The sequence below is a fragment of the Aegilops tauschii genome, chromosome 6, assembly GCF_002575655.3.
Source record: "Aegilops tauschii subsp. strangulata cultivar AL8/78 chromosome 6, Aet v6.0, whole genome shotgun sequence".
In the NCBI taxonomy this organism is placed as follows: domain Eukaryota; kingdom Viridiplantae; phylum Streptophyta; class Magnoliopsida; order Poales; family Poaceae; genus Aegilops; species Aegilops tauschii.
Window position 1 is genome coordinate 22,938,857 of NC_053040.3, and position 16,452 is coordinate 22,955,308.

A 16,452-nucleotide genomic window follows, 5' to 3' on the forward strand; every position below is an offset into this window, starting at 1 on the left:
GACATGCAGCAGTGGATTCGACGCTGTAGAAGCTGTAGTAGTAACATCATTGTTCGTCTTCTCGAAGAGGCGAAGAGCCAAGCGCAAACCGAACGTTGCAGTTGCGAACATTGGAGCACGCATATAGCCAGGCTCTTGCATGAGACAAAATTGCTATGTGAGCCCACTGTTGTACTAGTACGTACAACTACTTGCTAGTATAGCCCTGTAAACCAGAAAGGAGTATTTGCCCTTCTAGAGATTTTAACAAGTGACTAGACTACACCGAGACGGAGTACATATGGAGCAAAATGAGTGAATCTGCACCGTAAATAAATACGTACTAGTTCTATCGTTTTCCTCTCCGAGGTGCACAATATTGAGTATACTGACTAGTCTCTTTTTGACACGCATTTACGTTTTTAACACAGTACAGACGCAAGCGCTCATATACACGCGCATACACTCACCCCTATGAACGCATACACGCACGGCACTATCATCTTGAAATTTACGAAGTCACCATAGGCACCTCGTCGTCGACGGGTCCATAGGTGCTTGAATGCCAAGGAGGGAGAGGGTAGCGGTTCCCGAGACGTTGAACGGTCAATGATGCATCCTTAATTACATGCAGAGGGAATTAATTGGAGAAGCAGAATAGAGCCAGCACGATGTGAATGCATCAGAGTTTGGACTCTCATATAATAAAGGCGCCCCACCACTCCAATCCATCTACTCCCATGTCTCTGCGCAACACTGCTCACTGCAATCCAAGACCAAGTGACTAGAAGCCATAAGCACCTATGGAGGCGATGGACGCGAGCGGCAGTCGGCTGTGCCAAATCATCCAAGGCGCCAGCCTGCGGCCCCGCACCGCGCAGCGTTTCCAGACGGTGCTGGCGACCGCAGGCATCGTAGCCCTCGCCGACGCCGGCTTCGCCTCTCGCATGGACGACATGATGGTCAACTCCATCTGCAAGTTCACCGCCGTCAAGAAGCGCGCGGACGACCTTGCCGTACTGCTCCAGCCCGCGCGCCTAGGCTCCTCATTGCCTACCACCCTCATCGGCCTCCATGGTGACAAACTCTTTCAAGCCCTGGTGGCCCTGCAGGTGCCGGAGGTCGCGACGAAGAATGTGCGCCTCGAGGCCGCGCTCGCTGCGCAGCGCCTCGCCATGCAAAAAACCGTCGACCTGCACATCCACATCTACGCCTCGACGGTGTAGAGTGCGCTGAGGTTGAGCACACAGATGATCTACGTACGTTCAAATATGATCAACCGTGCGACAGCAGTTCCAAATCGAGAGGGAAAGGCGAAGAGTCGGTGGACGGTTGCCAGTTTGCCACGGTACACGAAGAGGCGCCCCGGCCTACACGTCCTTTCAGAAATTGTACAAAAGGACTCGCCGTCTTCTCACTGATATGTTGGAACGGGACCACATGTCAACGAAACATGGTGTGTAATTTCTCGTGCAAAATGCGATCTGGCCGCGTTGGCCCGAGGTGCCGCATTAGTTATTGAACTTTATTTTTTAACATACAATCTGAGTGGATAGCTCCTGTGGTCATCACACATGAGCGGATATATAGGTGGGCTAGGTGGGCAGGCGGCAACAATCTAAGTGCTAAAAGAGTTGATCTGGAAAAAAGAGTTGATCCAATGAATGGTTTTGTTTGGATTTTCCAACTATGATCGTTGGATAGAGTGGATCAATGGCTTACATTCAAAGTTATTCTCATTCTATAGAATGGTATAGGACCATGGAGAGATTTGGTTGATTTTGTATCGCTGAATAATATAAAATATTATGAGTGCACACGCTCCACCCCGAGGTTTGTAGCTCCTTCTCGGCCGTCGGGAATCTATGTTCTTCCACTCTTTCGTTTAAGACATGAGCTTTGTTCATCATGTTGCCGACACGCGGGACATCTATATGCCTCCATTTTACAAAATCATACTATATGCCTCCATGACACGCGGGACATCTAGCATCAAGGTGGCGTGTCATGCAAGAAAATGGAGATATGCAGTGCGTAAGTGAGTCGTGCACTTCGATGGCACCTAGTACTACGCAATATTTTTTCTCCTCAATGGCACGTGAATAGTGCACGTACTCAATGACAGAGCACGGGATGGTAGCCATGGACATGGTCGGCCCTTTTTGAAGAGAGTACTAATAAATAACTTTGATGTGTCCCGTCAACTTGCAGAATGACGCGAATCTTGCTTACTATGCCTTCTCCCTCGCCAACGCGTGCACGGTGGCTCGCATCACGAGGAGAAACTTTTGCTTACAAGCGGTGGACGTGCAGCAGTTCATTTGGTGTCAGATTGCCAAAAGTATTACTGTAGTACCATAATTATTGTTCGACTTCCGGAAGAGGAGAAGAGCCAAGCGCAAGGTCACCTACTAACCTAGTACAGTACTACTATAGCCAAAGCTGCTCCACCTTTTTAGAGCATGGTTAATTAATATAGGCGGCTCTTGCAGCGGCACATCATTTAGAGCAAGTACTCTCTTCGTAGGAACAAAGGAAGTGAAACAAAAGTTGGAGTGGATGCTAGATTGCCAATTAAAACATGATTACATAGGAAAAAATCCTATAGCATTCTATCCTATGAATCTAACGACCAATGTAGGAAAATTATGAGGGGGGTCTCTCCAACAGTGTTCCTTGGCTCGCACCTAGCATCACGGTGGTCGAACTTGGAGTCATTCATCTGGTACACGTGGCATCTCAGATCTGGACACAATGTGACGCGACCTCTCACTTCCTCCACCATTTGAAGCGGCGCGCCGGTGGAGGGCTAGCATACTCCAATATTAGGTTGGCTCTATGTGATGTGGCAACTTCATATACTAACCGGATGCTGGCTATACTACTACGGTACTCACACTCCCAGAAGTGACTCGAAAACCATTCATAAATTGAGTCTATGACATGCATTCGCAACTGAAATGTACCATTCATTAAATACAACAAGTCATCAACACACAACGACAACGAGGATACATGTTGGATTATAGATTATTTCCAACAAAACATTCTAGCAAATACTAAAGTTTTCATCACACAACAAATAACAAGCAATGAAATGAACTTCAACTCAACCAATCCTCGGTGTTGGAAACGCTTGCTTTGAACCATAGGTGCTCTGGGAAGGGCCAGCTATTGTCAATATCGAGAGCAACGCATGACTGATCATCTAGGCTGAAGCGGCATATATCAGGACCAGGGTAGGGATACACCGAAATGTCCGAGGTATAGATACAATTGCTTCTCATAAATGGTAGTACCGTTGTGTCAACAGCAGTTGGATCGCCTTTCACCATCATTGGATAGTTTTGTCCAAGGAAGAGCGAGTTTGCTCCAAGACTATCAATACTGAACCAGGGGGAAGGTGTTGGCGCTAGCACACTAGTATCCGTCCTAAATACCATGCAACGGGTGTTGGAATAGGTCAGGAGAGGGCGACCATGGGAGACAACACATGCTTCCTCAGTAGTAACAGTCTGAGTGCACTGTATACAGACAAGAAGAGGTGATCCATCGGAATTATTTGTCAGGCACCACTAAGTAGATAAGTTCTGCTCCTGCTCATGCTCGTGATCATCACCATCGTCATCTCCCCCTTGCTTATAAATTTTTTCAAGTATAGGTGGTGGAATGTTCACAGGACCTTGGAAACACAATAAGAAGGTTAATTAGTAAAGGGAAACTTTCTAACCCGCATGCATGTGGATGAAACAATTATAATTACGGTGGAAGACAAACATACCGAAACTACGAGGATCCCATGCAAAAACAGTGCCACGAGTGGTGGCAGCAAACACAAGATCCTCGTATTCAATTGCATCACAGTACACATCCGTGTATAGAAACTGATTTTTGAGCAATATCCATCCAGTCGAACCACGAAGGACGGCAACAAGCTTGTTGAAGATAGCAACAACTTGATAGTTCTTGTAATTCCAAGAGCGGTTGGGAACTCGACAAATTGCTATCTTCAGTAGACGACAGTCACCATGATCGTATTTGAACGTACGTAGATCATCGGTGTGCTCAACCTCAGGGCACTCTGAGATTTTTGGAAGTGGAATCCGCTGACGAGTGTACACATTCACAAGTTCCCACTCGCAATTGTACCCAATATAAACAACCCAATCTCCATTTGCGCCAGCCCAGGACTTACCCTTAAGCGATGGCATCTTGACATCACACGTATGATTATCAAGCGGCATCAACTTGCAAGACGAGGCCTCCGTCGTCCGCACCCATGCGAACAGGCTTATAGCGAAGAAGATAAGGGAGATCAAACCGCTCCTGGACCCTTGGGTTCCTTGTAATGATGTTATTAGTTGAGTCGAGAATGGGCTTGAACGAACCTGCCATGCTAGCCGAGGTGATGACGTCGCACCGATCAATGAGTTCCCCCACCACGTCATCTTTCAGATCGGGGCAAGAATAACGGGGTCGTTTCCGGCTTGTTCCCTCCATGGAGAAGACGATTGAACAATCGCAGAAGGAAGGGTGAAGGCAAATGGAGGAGGGAGGAAGAGCGTGCGACAGCAGTTCCAAATCGAGAGGGAAAGGCGGAGAGTCGATGGACGGTTGCTAGTTTGCCACGGTACACGAAGAGGCGCCCCGGCCTACACGTCCTTTCGGAAATTGTACAAAAGGACTCGCCGTCGTCTCACTGACATGTTGGAACGGGACCACATGTCAACGAAACATCGTGTGTAATTTCTCGTGCAAAATGCGATCTGGCCGCGTTGGCCCGAGGTGCCGCATTATTTCTCGACTTTATTTTTTTAATGGCGTGCCGTTCAGTTTTGAAGCACGACTAACTGGTACTGTTTGTAGAGAAAATATAAACTACTCTACCACTACTCCACTTCTAGTACTAGTAGTATAAAAAAGATATATAGGCTGGAGCTTCTAAGCTTTCTTGCTAAGGGCTGCCCACTTGCTTCTCACACTATCACCCTCTCTCCAGATCTAAAAAAACGGCCTCTCTCTCCCTCCTCACCGGTGGTCACAGATCCGCCGGGGAAGAAAAGGACGTGCAGTGTTGACGTACTCGTCGTCGGCGAGCGAGGTCACGCACTGACAACAAGGCCGTCCTCTCGGAGCTAGCGCCCGCGCGGGATGGCCTCCATCCCCAAGCTCGCTGTCGTAGTGCGTGACCTCGCTCGCCGACGACGAGGACGATGACCACGAGCGAAGCCACTTCCCGCCGACCTCAGGTATGCTACCTCTTTTCGAACCATACCCTTGTTCTATTGCCCCATCTGCCATGTCGCTGCATGTGGATCTTTTTCCACTCCACCATCTTCCCAATTTGCTATCCTCTGCTCTCGTGGTCACGTAGACGAAAACCTTAATTTGCCCTATTAAAGGAAACCCTACTTCATGCAGACTAATCCATGTCTGGGTTGAATAAGGAAAGGAAGGGAGACTATACTGTCCAAGAGAGTAGGCATCGAACCCGCATCTAGGTTGAGAAGGGGAAAATCAGTAGCTAAGGAACGAGTCTCGTGTCTCTTGGTTGAAGAAGGGTAGAAAGGCATGACAACGCAATAGAGAATGACCAGGTCGATCGGTTTGTTGCCCTCACATAGGAAAAAGGTGGCTAAACATAACAAAAATGGGACGTAATCCACATATGCTGCCTGGATATTTGTTGCTCTGGGCAACCATACCTCCCTCACCACTCTATGCGTCCGTGGAGGTACATCGTACTGGTGCGCCCACTGTCCGAATGGGCCTCGCATGCTCTTAGTCTATCTTTTTTGCTGTTAGTATAACGCCAGCAGTCAAGTCAAGCAATGCTACTGCTAAAGTGATGCCACATTTAACTAATGCCGCACTCAGTCTAATGTCACCGATAAATTTAAGCAATGCCATTTAATGTCACTGGATTATTTCAGGGTTAGCTATTGATTGTGGATGTATTAAAGAGTTTTCAACTAAGGCATTCTAATGATGTTGCACAGCCAGTATACCAACGATGAAACTTGTTACTACCTTCAGATTTTTGCACTGTTAATGCTTATAGATTACATACCTCACTTTCATGAGATAAGTTAATTTTTTTGTACAGTGTCACCAAAATGCCAAGGCACTGATGACATTTTATTTTGGGTAAACTGCACAAAAAATTATGAAGACAAGAGGAAAGGTTAAGAGTGGGCACCTCCTCCTCCGGCTGTTCTCTTGATTCGTTCGATCAAGTTTTTATGTTTGATCGATTATCAAGATTGGGATAGCAATTTTTAAGGTCCCCCCGAGTTCGAAATGATATTTACCTTGGAGGTACGTGGTTTGCAATTTTTTTATACTGTCATTAGTTAATAATGCTAGTTACCTTCAGACATTTGTATTTGGTTTAATGCTCATGGACAGCTAGTATACCAATGCTGAAACGTGTTACCTTTAGATTTTGTATTGTTAATTCTTATAGAAATCTTCCAGTGCTAGAGTTTATTGAAATCTATTCAGTAAAACCATTGTACTGTACCCTGTAATAAAATAACTACTCTAATGTTGCACTAGCCACTGGATTAGTGTATATTTGTAGTATTCGAAATTCCGAATGGTGTTGCATCAGCGTATGGACATAAATAAAGGGTGGCAAGCTTTCCCAGATATGTGCTCAAGAAAACTACTACCTGTTTTTCTAAATACTAGTAGACGTTTGGGTACTTTAAACTGAACCGCAAAAACCTCTTATATTAAGGAACAGAGGGTGTAGAGTTCACTCAAATTATCCCGGTAAAGCTAGTCACACCTTTGTTAAAATTAATGTTCATTATGTTATCGGAGGAGGTCTGTAAGTTTGTCTCTAATGCCTGTCGACTACAAACCTGACATCATGATGTAATGTTAAGTCATTTCATTTTGTACAGTGTCACTGAATTGTTAAGGCGGTGATGGAATTTTATTTTAGTTGAACTGCACAAAATATGCTTAAAAGAAGAGGAAAGGTCAGGAATCGATCATTCTTTCAGAAAGAACTTTATATGCCTTTCTGACATCAGCCTCTGTTGCCTTATTTATTCCTTCAAAAAGGTGGTTAGAAACAGTCTTGCTACCTTTTCCCATTAAGAAATTGGAATGCTTATATTTGTGAGTCTATGCTTCAACTAGTGCCACTTTTATAGTAATCACACTTTCAATATCTATGCAAACAGGGATGCTCAAGTTTAGTGGAACTGCACAAAAAGTCCAACTGGTTCAACATTAGGAGCATGTTTTCTCCCAAACCTTTATATCCAATTGGTGGCACTATGAGCTGTTCATTAAGAAGGTACATGGTTTGCTACTATCTTGCTACTCTTTTTGTACTATCATTAGATAGTAATACTAGTGGTTTGCATGTGAATTTGTTGGCAGGGTGGACCTACATTGGAGGTGCAGGACATGATTCAATGACTGGATGCTCAATTTCGGTTGTATCGATTTCACCTCTTCCATCACTGCGAACATGGATATCCTTGGTTTGATGAAGAATAGGCGCTATATTTCTGCTCTGAACAAGCAAATCAATTCAGTATGAAATTGTCCAGGGCAAAACATGACTGTATCAAATTGTCCAGGGCAAAACATGACAGATCTAAGCGGAAGAGACATGTTTAAACCGAAAATACAAGGTGGGGTATATGTTTACTAGCTGCTTGATATTTGTGCAGACAGAGATGTCTGCCCGTTGCTATTTAGCAAACACACAAAGTGACCGCAATTTTGGTTGAACTGCACAAGAGAATAGTATAGTCACTACATGGAGTGCCAATTGAAAATAGACACAGAAAGATTGGATAGTCACTTCATGGACTGCAGAAAAGTAGTACTGTACTATTTATTGGCCAACACTAGGTGCTTCATTCCTTTGGTCTGTTTATACAATGGGCATCATTTTGCCTAAGTTAAAGTTTGTATTCCGAAAATAGTCTCGCCGTGTGATCAAGAGAAGACCAAATCATATTGGAGTGGATGTTCCTCCATCATGTGTGGTTCATTCCCATGGTTCCAGCTGTTGGTGAAACCACTTACGTTTGCAAGAGGAATTGTAGACTTCACAAACAAATTTGTCATTCAGTCTGTACTGAATGTTGGCCAAGAGAAGCATCCATGTTAGTAGGAAGAACATATGTTTTTTCTAGATCTTTGCTTTTGGAGGTACATATTTGTATATGATCTGTGAATCATTGAGATGCATTAACATGTTGATCTTATGTATGGGAATCGTACTAGTTGGTTTTAGTTGTGGCTGATCTTTGCTTTTGGAGCTACATATTTGTATATGATCTGTGAATCATTGAGATGCATTAACAGTTCCTTATATCTGTTCGCTTAGTGTTTACAAGTTACCGATCGATCACTAGCTAGCCTACTAATGCGCTCCTGGCTGTTTTAGTTGCGACGCAAGATCCGAAGTGGCAGTTTTTTGAATAAAAATGCCTACCTCTGAAGAAACTGACAAGCTGCTCTGAAGAAAATGCCATGCGAATCTGAAGAAATTGCTAGCAAAAACGTTTGCAAATGCCTTATCTCCTAGCTAAAGTTCATCAATTAATGCCCTCGGCCGCGACTCATTGCATGCTGCTCCGCGTACTGGCTGTGAGCGATTTTGAGTGCCCACATGCAGCCGGTCGTAATTAAGGCAGCTAACTGATGCGAAAAAAGATGCGCTTTAATTGTTGCGGGCCTTTTAAATCCGTGGAATCATTATTGAGAAGGAGGGAGATGATTCGAGTGCACTCGTTTGATCGTAATGCCATCGTGCGACCCAGCACGGACGGGATGGGACGGCACAGTCAGAATTTCAGTTTCTCTAGTTTTCCACGGCAAGCTGGCGCGCTAAGCCATGCCTGCTTCATTATGCATTGAATTCCGATGACCGTCGCGCTACCTTCCGCTTATAAGTACTGTTTCTCGGCCTTCTATGGTGGCACCGTGACCCAACTTGCCCTATCCTCATAAGCCCCCACCGGCCCGACGTTGCTCGCCACTTATCCTCGCTCTCGCCATGTCCGCCATGCCCCCGCCCGTCCGCGATAGGCGTGGCCGGAGGCGGTCACCGCTGGAACTAGTGTTCGGTTTTTCACCGGAAGGCAGACGGAGGGAGGAGGCATTCTATCGGTCTTTAGATGGCAATGCGGAGATCGAGGACTTGTTGGAGCGCGACCGCCTGGCGGAGGAGCAGGAGTTATTGGAGCGCGACCGCTTGGCGGATGAGTAGCGTATCACCGATTTGCGCTGTCAGCGGGACATGGAGCAGCAGCGCACCGACGCTATGAGTCGCGAGCAGAGCGCCCGCACGTGGGCCGACTACGTGGAGGCCAGCGCCCGGCAAATAGCCCTGGAGGCTGTCGGGCACGCACACGTTTGTGACGCCGATTTTTACTACCAGCTCGTCAAGTGGGTTTCCCGCTTAGAAGCCGAATCTTCGGTGGACCACGCCGGCATGGAAAGGGCCAACGCGCGCGAGCAACACGCCCTATCATATCGCACCTCTGGCAAGTCCGAGGCGAGGCGGAGGACGCCGGTGCCGGCGTTTAGCGTGTACCAGAGATGGCGGCCGGCATCGTCTAGTTAGCTAAGAGTAAGTTAGTACTTGTACGCTACTAGAGTACTAGTGGAAGTAGATAGTTAACTTGGCTATGATGGTTGTCAAAGTGGAAGTTCAGTACTCTATATGTGGATCAGACCTGTTACTTTGCTCTGAATGTTGAACTTTCCGTTTGAACATATGGAATGGGTTGTTATTTTTTTAAATGGGTTGTATTTGTCCTCCACGGGTTTAGAGGCTGACTTGTGGGCCTACCAAGTTGACGCGTACACAACCAGGAGATGATTGTACGTGGAGAGGATGACAGCAGGGACCCACCAAGGTCATGGCAGTACGCAAGCAAAGTGCCTCCTTATTTCAACCCAATAAAAAATGGCTCCTCGTAATGGATTTCTGACATCTGGGTCCCATGCCATTGTCAACGTAGTCAAAAAACAAGAGAGTTGCACAATGAGCGGCTGACATCAGGGACCCAGCAGCTCGCCCAGTTATTATCGTTTTGGGTTAATTGATAAATGCCACTCCAAATCTGGTGTTTCTAAGAAATGCCATTGCAATTTCCAAACTTTGAAAAATGTCATTTCATGCCATCCCCAGTGGCATTTTTCGAAGTCTGGAGTGGCGTTTTTCAAAGATTGCAAATTGCAGTGGCGTTTTCCAAAGTTTGCAAAAATTGCAGTGGCATTTTTCAAAGTTTGGAAATAGCAGTGTCATTTTTATGAATCGCCATATTTGTTGTGGCATTTATCTAATTTGTTTTTGAGACGGAAGCATGGTGTCAACTGGGCTGTGCGGGGCACTCTGGCATGTCTAGACAGCCTTCTCTTTTATGTTTACCACAGACCAGCCCAGTAGTTTTTTTTTCTTTATGAAAATGGCTAGCCCAGTTTTTTTGTGATTTGCCAAGTAAGTCGCTTTGTCAGGCCTATTGGGCTGCAAATCTTTCAAGACGAGGAGAGCTTCATTCGGCTGGACGAGAAAATGGCCTATCAGTAATGAGAAATGGGCTGTACATTTTTAAAACACATCAAACCGGCAATTACTTTCAAATTTCTTTTTTTCATTTCAAGATTTTAAATTGGATTAATTTTTATGCGTGGACAATTTGTTGGATTTTATATTGATATACATTTATTTTTAAAATCAGTTTGAATGTGACTCGAAATTTCAGGATTAAAAACAGTTCGGACCGCACCGAAATATGCAACATTTCATATAATTTTTTAACCGTGGCCACAATATGGGCTGTAATGCTAACAAAAAGAATATGGGCTCCAAAAAAACCTTCAGAATTAGCAAATGGGTTGTAAATTATTAGAAATAATGGCACATGGGTTGTATGCTGTTTTCCACAGATTTGAGGCTTTCCTAAAAAAAGGTTGACGCACAAGCAGTGACTGTTAGATGTCCATCCAACGGCCGTCGTGCTTCTTCAATCTCTGCTCTTCCTGCTCCAGCCGCTCAAACAAGCGCCGGCGGGACTGCCTACTCCCTCCTCCCCGCGGCCGGCTGTGCTACCGCGCAGGCTTCACCGCCCCACCGTACTCCCATCGCTGGCCTAGCCATCCCTCTACTCACCCACACCTGTTGTTATTCTCCGGCGATGGCAGACGAACCAGTAAACCCTCGTATAGTCGTACTCCCCTCCGCTTGGGAAACAACTGCCGAGTTTTCCCTGCCTCCGTGTCGTTCCCTTCCTAGGCCTCGCCGTCGTCCACCGCCCTGGTGCTCCCCGCGCGGCCTGGTCAACGTGGTCAACGACCGACATGCATCTGAAGTGGACTGTACGTGGAGAGGCTGACAGCTGGGTCCACGGCCGCACGCAAGGAAATGCCTCCTTATTACGCGCAAAATAATGATTCCTCCACCTGACATCTGGGACCCACCGAAAGGGCCTCTATATTTCGCGAAAAAGATGTTACCGCCGCTGACAGCTCGGACCCACCAGCTATATCTTCGCACGCAAGGAAGTGCGTCCTTATTACGCACAAAAAAATGAATACTCCCCCTGCTAGCTGGGACCCAGTATAGTGGCAGGCTGACTTGTGGGCCTACTAAGTTGACGGGGACGGAGGGCTTTGTCAACTTAGTCAATATGCACGATTCTAGCTCGAGTGACCGTATGATGTCCATCCAACGGCCGTAGTGCTTCTTCAAACTCTGGTCTTGTTGCTCCAGCCGCCCAAAGCAGCGCCGGTCATGCCGCATGCTCCTGCCTCCCATGGCCGGCTGTGCTGCCGCGGAGAAGTCACCGCCCCCTACTATTCCCACCGCTGGCCAGGCCCTGCGGCGACGGCAGCCTCACACCGCAACCGAACCAGTGAACCCTCGTACTCCTCTCCGCGCGGGCTTCCACTGTCGCGTCTTCCCCGGCTCCGCATCACCCCCTTCCTAGGCCTCGCCGTCGTCCACCGCCCTGGTGCTCTCGGCGCGGCGTGGTCAACGTGGTCAAGGAACGGCTTCCATCGGACGTGGACTGTACATGGAGAGGCTGACAGCTGGGTCCACAGCTGCAGCAAGGAAGTGCCTCCTTATTACGCGCAAAATAATTATTCCTCCACCTGACAGCGGGAACCCACCGGACGGGCCACCGTATTTCATGAAAAAAAACGTTTCCCCCTGACTGCGGGGACCCACCAGCTACATCTTCGCATGCAAGGAAGTGCGTCCGGGCAAAAAAACGATTCGCCCCCCTGACTGCTGGGACCCACCAGCTACATCTACGTAGGCAAGGAAGTGCCTGACAGTCGGGACCAACCTGGTCGAAGCGTACGTAGCATTGTCATTCTGGTCGCGAACATGTACGTACATACTGGTCGATGTAGAGGCGCGCACGTGTCGTAGTAGAGGCGCGCACGTAGCATGTACACGTATGTACAGCGGCCAGTGTGCAAGAAAGAAAATACGGCCACGTACGTACATACGGGCAAGGTCTCGAACGCCTACTCGCGCATACGTACGGCCAGGGCTCGTGTACATGGCTGGGTCGGAACGGAGAAACAGCGTCGTTATCGTGTTCATGGGGAGCCAACCGGCTGGGTTGGAACGGAATGCGTCGTCGTGTTCATCGGGAGGGCTTGGACAGAACAGCCGATGGAAACGAGGCCTGGCGTACCGCAGAACAGAGGAAACGGCCTTGTGTTCGACCGGCCACGTTTGAAACGGGATCCTGTTCATCGGGAGGGGTCTGGCGTACCGCAAAACGGAGGAAACGGACCTCCTACGGTCGAAACGGGGGTCCTGTTGATCGGGAGGGGTGTGGCGTACCGCAAAACGGAGGAAACAGACTTGTGTTGGAGCGCTACAGTCGAAACGGGGGTCCTGTTCATCGGGAGGGGTGTGGCGTACCGTAAAACGGGACTCCACGGGATACTGTTCATCTCCACCGTCGACCCCCTCCAGCCTCCACGGGCTACTGTTCATCCACCGTCGACCTCCTCCAGCCTCCACCTGCGACTGTTCATCCACGGGCTCCTGTTCATCCAGCCTCCACCACGCGCTACTCCACCGGCTACTGTTCAACCAGCCCTCTCCACGGGCTCCTGTTCAACCACCCCTCCACGGGCTACTGTTCATCCAGCCCTCCACTGTCTACTGTTCATTCTGCCCTCCACGGGGTGGTCCTATTCATCCTGCCCTCCACGGGGTCCTGTTCATCCAGCCCCAACCGGCTCGTTTGATCGGGGTCCTGTTCATCCAGAGGCAGCATCGATCGGCTTCAGTTAGCAGCAGTAGCGAAGGAATCGCTCGGTTGGGTTCAGTTAACAGCCATCGATCGATGGCTCGGGTTCAGTAACGCGTAGCCTGCAGTGCAATCACTCGGGTTCAGTTAGAGCCCAACACCTCGCTCGGGTTCAGTTAGAGCCCAACGCCTCGCACCCACGCGCGTGCGTGTACGAGAGAAACGCGCATCGCTCGGCCCCGACCACCCACCGTAACCGGGAACACCCCGATATTTTCCTCGCCCTCGCTTCTACCACGGTTTTTTCCGTCATGGACGGCCGAAAGAATGTCATGCAGCTGCGTCTCCGGCCCGCCCAGGACAAAAAGCCCATTTTCTGTCATGATTTTTTGTCATAGAAGTAGGCCCCGACCACATCTATGATGATACCGGGTTTTGTCACAACTATCGTCATAGAAGTGCCATAAGTATGACAGGAAAAAAATTCGTTTGGCCCAAAATGTCACGGATGTGTCTTTTTTTGTAGTGTAGCTAGGTCTACGTTTGCCACTAATATATCCATCTGTCATGTTTGTATATAATTATCATGTTGTAATATTTGCAAAAAATATGGAGCACCGAGACATCGAAGCAGAACAGTTGTTGCGGGACATAATCCTCGGCGGAGGTGATGTCTTGTCATATCTTAACGACACCGACGGTCTGGAGGGAGAGGGTGAAGCAGGCTCCGGTGATCGAACAATGGAGATGGAAGGACATGATTATGATGGCTCCGTTGATGGAATGTCGATGGAAGAAGGAGACCGTGATGATGGCTCTGGTGATCGAACGGAGGAAGGAGCTGTTGCAAAGTCCAGCGAGGTATATATATTAATTAAGTCTGTGCTGACTAGCTAATTGATGCATTAATTGTTTTTCTATGTACACATATTAACTCTCTTCTTTCTTCTTTTCTAGCCCTCCGGATCGAGCCAAACTTCGGTAACGAGACGAGGCCCGAAGAAAAGGTTGCGCTAGGATGAAAGGTTCACGATCACAGCAATAAAGGGCGATGGCCAACCGATTGAACCCAGCCGGACCAAGGAAGCATTTTCTGCTCAGTGCGGGGTTCTTGTTAGGGACATGATCCCGATCAGCATCCACCAATGGAATTAGCCTAAGAGCAAAGACCCTCAAGTGTCTTGTGTCAACGGTAGATAGAAACATGATCTTTGAACCGCGCTGAAGGAAAATTTCACCCTACCGCCAGAGGAGGATCCGGATAAGCCAGTTATAGAGCCATTGGTCAAGGCTCATGCTTTTAAGAAGATGGCAGATCTATTTAGGAGGTGGAAGAATGAGTTGAAATCAACGTTTGTCGACAAAGAGAAGACTCCAGAATTCACCGGCCGATTTGAGAAGATAAGAGATCACTGGCCTGCATTTGTGGCCCACAAGACATCGAAGAAGAGTAAGAAGATGTCAGCGACAAAACAAGATAAATGAGGCAAAGAAGGAGCATCACCATCGCACGGGGTCAGGTGGCTACCTCAAAGCCCGGTCGTTGTGGGACAAGGCTGAGAAGGACATGCTTGATAAAGGGGTTGAACCAGAGACATTGAACTGGCCAGACCGTTCAAGGACTTGGTTCTTCGGGGTTGGGGGAACCTTGGACCCTGAAACAGGGAAGTGCATTTGGACGGACAAGCAACTTGAAATACCGGTCAAGAAGCTTCATAAGTATATCGCCACAGCGCAGCAAGGGACGTTCGTTCCCGACAGAGAGAACGACGAGCTCACAGAGGCCCTCGGCAATCCTGAGCACCCAGGACAAACACGAGGCAAGGCAGGCTCCGTTGCATGGACGGTTGGGTTTCCCGGCGCAGGCGGTTACAAAACCCGGGAGAGGAGGAGGAAAGTGGAGCAGACCGAACTGCAGAAGCTAAATGCAAGGTACGAGCGCTAGAGGAACAAGCAGTTCACATCCAGCGACCTGCCGGAGCTACCCCAGAAGCTACCCCGCCATCTTAGTGGAGAAGCAGCATGGCTTCCACCGAGCTCCTTCAGCAGCCTGACTTCAGGCTCCTAGCTACCCCGTGGATGCTATCACGGATGCTCAAGATTGCCACCTTATGATGCAATGGCAGCACCTCAAAGTCAAGGCGGCTGTCGGCTTTGTTGCACCTCCTCAACCCGACGCAACTTTTCACTGCCTTCCAATTTCACAAGGCTATTCTATTGTGATGGTGGATGAATAACGGAGGGATTTGAAGAGCTCGAGCTTGACCACCCTACCGGCGAAGGGGAGACTCAGCTGGGTCTTGCTCTGAAGACTCCATGTCTATGGCAGAAGGAGCTCATCAACCTTCCGAACTGGACGCCTCCGCCTCCTCCTCCGACGACGACGAGTCAGGGCACTCCGCCTCCTCCTCCGGCGAGTGATCGGGGCACTCCGCCGCATGGCGGCACTGCGCTTCCTCCTCCTCCTCCGGCGCGTCCAAGCAGCCCGCCTCCTCCTCCGCCTCGTCAGCAAGGGCAGAAGAGAACCGTCGCCGCTCCGGCTGCTCCGGCGCGTCATAGCACTCCGCCTCCTTCTCTGCCTCATAAGCAACAAAAGAAGACAGCCACCGCTACTCCGGCTGCTCTGGCGTCTAGCAGTACAGCCAGAGGCAGGAGGCAATACAGATTTGGTCCATCTCTCAGGCCTCTAGAGAAGTTACCATATGATAGGAACGTGGAGGAAAACGCGGAGATCTGTGAAGCCTATGTGCAGGACTTCTTTGAAACGCGAAGAGCTATGAAACATCCACCTCCGGAGGAGAAGATAGATTCCGTGAAAGTTCTGCGCACTATCGATGCCCAGAAGCGACCACCACCGCCTCCGCCGCAAACCAACTATGAGCGCATTATTGAAAGGTCATATCAGGAAGTGGAGCGGTCGGGAAGTACTTGCAGTGATCGAAGGTTAGCAGAACGAAGAAGTGGGAAAAAAATCCCCAGCTCGGCGAACAGGCGAACCAATCGTGCCCCCCGCTCAAGGTGTCTAGCGATATCGTCGCTAATCATCCGGCCGGGATGGTGCCCCCTCCTCGATCCTGGATATTACCTGCCTGACGATGCACATTTTGATACAATGGAGGTGGACGAATTCAAATACCGGTACGGGGAGCCTCGCGTCAAAGATGGAAGTCCTCCTCTAACAACTATGATGCGAAGATTCCATGATTGGTACATGAAA